Consider the following 6,025-nt stretch of genomic DNA (forward strand, 5'->3'; position numbering starts at 1 on the left):
ACTTAATTCATTCTGGAGGTTTGTTCTTAACCCGAAACTGTTCTTAACCTGAGGTACCATTTTAGCTAATGGGGCCTACTGCTGCCGCCACCCCATTTATGTTCTCATCCTGAAGCAAAGTTCTTAACCCGAGGTACTATTTCTGGGTTAGCGGAGTCTGTAACCTGAAGCATCTGTAACCTGAAGTGTCTGTAACCCGAGGTACCACTGTACTGCAGGGACAGACCCCCTCATTTGAAATCCCAAAGAGCTGCTACCAGTCAGTTTAGAGACAATAAAGTAGTCTCCTGTTGTCCTGTTTAACTCAGAACCACAAGGACTAGAATCTTAGTTTTAGGGGAAGGGCTGTGATACATCACAACATTGTTGCCCCCTTTCTGACCTTCAAAAATATTTTTTTACTTAAGATCCCAATGCTGACAGATCCAGTTGTGAGTTACAGTTTTCCAAAGAAGTCACCTCATCTCTCTGAGGTCCTGCTGGCCACCGCTGAATGTGCTTGCCTTGGCTGATGTATTTTTTTTCCAAGTTGAGCTCTCCTTCGGATCAAACTTTGCAAAGAAGAAGAAGAAGAAAGTGTCTGGTCTGTTGATAGCAAAATGTCAACACTGCTTTGCAGAAAAAGAAGCCAGACTCAGCAAAACACTGGTGACCTGGGGTTATGGCTGTTGTTCCATTTCTAGCATGCCTGAAATTTAGTCCCAACAGAAACAGTAGCTGCTGCTGCTGTAACTAGAAAACAAGCCCCTGGCAACATCAAATGGTATATTTTAAGGGAGATAAGGCCTGCGCAGGCTTGCTAGAAGGGGATCTGTTATAGAAGCAAGTGTGAGAAAACACAACTCCTGATTCTTCTCTGTATTTGCAATTGGAACAAATGGTGGCAGAAAGCTCTCTCTCTCTCTCTCTCTCTGTGTGTGTGTGTGTGTGCGCTACACATAAAATCATCATGTTTGGGGGCATCAGTTTTTGTTTCGTTTGTTTTGGTTTTTTACTTGTGTCCATAGCGGCTTGGAACTCACAGCTCATGTGTTGTCTGAATGGTACAAGAAACGCAAATCTCACATCAATTTTATTCTACTTTTAATAGAGGAAATGGCCAAAAGACAAGTGTAAATTAAAAATGATGATGATTCTTTAGCATAACAAATCCCTTGGACAGAGGAAGGTGTATATTCTGCATTTGTAAGTTTAGCTGCAAATTCTGCATTTCTAAGAATCTGAGGCCCAGAATCAGCTCTCTCATTTACCACCATCACCAAGTGAAAAAGTTTCTCACCCTCAAGGCTGTGAAGAAGTTACGCTTGTAAAATTGTGGCAATGAGTGGCAAAATCCCACTAACCAGAATAGGAGGCAGTGCTAGGTTTATTATGGTCAGTACTCTGGCTTGAGGTAAAGGTAAAGGGACCCCTGACCATTAGGTCCAGTCGTGGCCGACTCTGGGGTTGTGGTGCTCATCTCGCTTTATTGGCCGAGGGAGCCGGCATACAGCTTCTGGGTCCTGTGGCCAGCATGACTAAGCCGCTTCTGGTGAACCAGAGCAGTGCACGGAAACGCTGTTTACCTTCCCGCTGGAGCGGTACCTATTTATCTACTTGCACTTTGACGTGCTTTCAAACTGCTAGGTTGCCAGGAGCAGGGACCGAGCAACGGGAGCTCACTCCGTCATGGGGATTCGAACCGCTGACCTTCTGATCGGCAAGTCTTAGGCTCTGTGGTTTAACCCACAGCGCCACCAGCGTCCCAACTCTGGCTTAGTGGAAGTCAAAACAAATGATCTGGATATTATAGGCACATTTGGATTCTTGGGATCGTGAACAGCTTCTCCCTGAATTATGATCTATTTTGATTGTGTACATATTAAAAATTGTTACAAAAACTAGGGCTCTGCTGCAGAATTATGATGAAAGAGCAAATTGTATACCTCTCCATTGGGGAAGGGTTGTAAGTCAAGTGATAGAACATCTGCTTTGCATGCAAGAAGTCTCCAGATTTTGTCCACAGTGGCATTTACAGTTAGGGCTGGGAATATTTCCTAAGTAAAACCCAGGAGAGCTGATACCAGTCAGGGTAAACATTACCAAGCTAGATATATCTACTTATAGGAACTGATTGCCTGGGGCTTCTCGTGGTGCTGGATGGACATTTAGCACTCAAAAGGGTTTCTCAAACTTTGTTGAAACTTTACTCCCCTTCCAAACGGTTTGCTCAATCTTCCTGGACGGATCTCTTTACGCCCACAGCGGCACCACAAGCACCAACTGCTTAGTGGGCGAGCATGTGAAAGACCTCGTGAACGGCAGCATATCTCCCTGCCGCCTACGTGCCGAGATCTGTGGATCTGGGTAATAGGGCCAGCCCTACGCTGGAACAGAACGGAGATGGTCACCTCAGGGATCACATCTGGGTTGCCCTTGAAAGACATTCAACAGGTTCCATTATGTATACAGTCGTACAGCACCTCGGTTTCCAAACTCTTGGAAGTCGAACGTTTCAGTTTTCGAACGCCGAAAACCCCAAAGTAACTGCTTTGGTTTTCGAACACTTTTCGGAAGTCGAATGTGCTTCCATATTGCGTTTTCCGTAAGTAAATGCTTCCGGAAATGCATGCTTTGGTTTTTGAACATTTCAGAAGTCGAGCAGTCTTCTGGAACGGATAACGTCCGAAAACCGAGGATTTTTAAAATCATGCATTATATATTTTTTCGATCTATAGAGGGCGCCATTTGGATGTTTTACCCTAGGCAACCCACCTTTGCAGTGTGAGCAGTGGCTTTAAAAAAATGGTTAGACCTCAAAGGCTAGAAACTTGGGGAATTGGGGATTTGAAGTAAACAGGAACTGGCCTGGCAACGTCTAGCACCCAGAAACACAACCCTCAATATTGAGAGACAGGACACCTTTGCTAGGGCAGAAAAACAATGCACCAATTCGAAATCTGGTGATACTTCAGAATTCTTACATGTAACCTTCTTGCAATTTGAGTTTTTCTTCAGGTCTAATCATTTCTTTAAGCCACTAATGGAAATCATTCAGTACCTAATAGGGGTTCCTCCTTCCCTTAAAATCTAATAAGGTCCACAATTCAAGAGGGCTCAGGTCGCAGTGGTAGACTTTGAGCCTTGTATGCCATAATAATAATAATAATAATAATAATAATAATAATAATAATAATAATAAACATTTCAATCTGTGCAGGTCCAACTAAAAGCACAGGGAAGGATGCTCTCTGTCAGAGACTCCGTAGCTGTTGTCAGTCAAAGGAAATTACGCTAGGTTTGATCAGGGGAGAGGAACAGTTTTCAGACCAAGGGCCACATTCCCATCTGGGCAACCTTTCAGGGGCCACACCTTAGTGGTGGGTGAGGCCTGAGGCAAAAGTTGGTGAACAATAAGCTAATTTCCATGTATGTGGAGCAGGGCTGGTCAGGGTGTGGACTAGGGAGATGGGGCATGGCTTATGAGGTGGGAAGGGAGCTCAGTAGAGTCCAAAGGGCCAGGCATAGAGGCCTGGAGGGCCACCTTTGTCCCTTGGGCACCAATAGAGTGATCCAGCCTATAGCAGCTCCCTGTGTTCCCTGACTGGAAGATTAGAAAAGAAAGAAATAGAGTGAGATTATACATCCAAATTTTCAGGGCGAGGGGAAATTAAAATAAAAAAGAGGCTAACTGACAGACTGAGAGCTTTCCTCACCCACGTCCTCCCCACAACCTTGCATTTTCAAACAGGGATGGATATTCCCATCATGCTTTGCTTGTGAACATCCCAGGAGTGAAGGAAATTGCCACACACAAAAAAGAAAGAAAAAGGGAATTGTAGTTTACCCCCCTTACAGAGCTATATTTCCCAGCACCCTTAAACTAGTTCCCAGGATTCCTTGTGGTGGAAAATGTGCTTTCAATATACTGAACTAGATGGGGGGACACACGGAGCCTGCTGTTCTTATTATGCTATCCCGTTTGGGCACGCCAGCAAGCATGAAGAAACGGGCAAAGAAAGCAAAGCAAATAAATAAATAAAAACAACAAAGCAGCCAGGAAGAAAAACAACCGCCATCATTAAACGCTGTTAAATGAAGCCGCCAAGACTAGGATAGAGGTTGAATGAGCTCATTGTTTCCCTCAGTTGAGAAATAAGCCAGCTTCCGATCCTAGGAAAGCACCTGCTAAAACTGCTTATTTGTGTGGGGAAAGGAGGAAGATTGTATTAAATGTGTGTTTTCTCACCCTCCCCATCTTCATGGCGTACGTGGTTAAAGTTGCAAGGCTAGGCCCTGCTTGCATTGTGGGACAGCAGCAATGAGGCAATAAGCTTGCTTTTTTAGAAGAAGGGAGATTAAAACTGACACTTTCAGGGGATTAATTGCTCAGGTTGGAGGTTTTGAGCACCGGGTGGAGAAAGGTGGAGGGGATGCCCGGTTTTTGTAACCTACACTGTTAGCAGAGTTCCCACAAGCGCACACTATGAAAGCAAGCTGCCTGGAAATGACAACCTTTTAAAAACTTTTCTGGTGTGGGGAATTGCCCATGGTTACTCCATGCTGAGGACAATGCACTCTACACATGCCCAGAGGCACAAACCTAGCGGGAATCATTTCTTTACATGGGTTTTCTCACACTTTCTATTCACAAAATGCCACCTCAGATGTGGTGGGGGTTATTAGGAGGAGAAAATGTCTTAAAAGGCTGTCAAAATCACTACTAAGGAAACAGACTAGTCTGGGGAAATACTCTCTCCCATTGTGGTTAGAAACCTCCTTGAAGGGCAAAAGTAGTAAAAATTATTTTGCAAGGTTATGCTTTTTTAATCTGCTGCCTGATCTTGTAAGATCAGAGAGAGATAAATTAAAATTACCGCATGTGGATATTTGGTGCCGGCCTGAAACAATTTGTCACCTGAGGCACAAAACCCAAATAGAAAAAGCCCTGCCTTGAACGGGCAATAAAATATAACTCAAATATAAATGGCCCAACATTTCATTGGACTTTCATTATGCTATCTGAGGCAGCCATCTTAACCTTTACCTCATGGCAAGCAATGCCCCTTTCACCTTTTCCACGCTCATTGGTTTTCTGAATCAGATTACCTCCTCTGTGTATGTTGCCCTTTTGAAACAAACAAAAAAATCACTTCAGATTTTGGTTGGGGTTTGGGGAACAAGTTTTATGCAATAAAAAAACACCAAATAGCCACACACAAAAAAATTTGTGAGGTATTCTTTACACCCATCTTTACACCTGTCCCTTTACCACCCAACCAATAGAAATTTTGGTTTTAGCTTCTGTTGTAAGCTGCCCAGTTTTCTGTCTGAAAAAGACTGAAATCTAATAAACTTTTCCAGTCTGAGGCAAGCCATGTTGAGAAGTCGCACACTGGTTGTGTGAAAGAAGCTCTTTGATTGTTGTGACAGGAGAATAACTTTCCCCTCAGAACAAAACGGTTGTCGCCAAAATACCTGATAACTTTTTGAATTCACTGATGTAAGAGGGCTAATCTTGATATTTCTGACTCAAAACATCAGTTCCACTGGTTTCCCTTTTAGATTACACAGATAATCCAGTTAAAGATTTTCCCCCTTTCTTCTCTTTTTTGCTTTTTATTACAGTCTTTATCTTCATCTTCCCTTTCCTCTCTTCATTTGTCATCAATTTTCTTTTAACACAGGTCAGCCGCCAAGCGCTTATCAGTTACATTTGTTTGATGTTTCTACAGCTTTACAAATGATAAAACGCCTTGGTATTTTTTTAAAAAAAATGTCAGTGGTGCAAGCACGGCTCTCTTGAAGCTGGCACAACTAATTTGCTACCTGTATGCAGTTTCCTAAGGGAAAAAAAACTTTTATTTTTATTTTGAACTGGTTATCTTATTTATTTACAACATATACAAAGAAAACCTAGCTATTACCTAGTGGAAATATTTGATTAAAACAAAAATAAATCCAATAAGTTAATGTATGCCTTCCAGCAAAACCGAGCTGAGGAACTAGGTTGTCTCATGAATAACCGGCAACTACAACTGTTTTG

Source organism: Podarcis erhardii, assembly GCF_964252035.2.
Source record: "Podarcis erhardii genome assembly, chromosome: 15".
NCBI classification, from domain to species: Eukaryota; Metazoa; Chordata; class Lepidosauria; order Squamata; family Lacertidae; genus Podarcis; species Podarcis erhardii.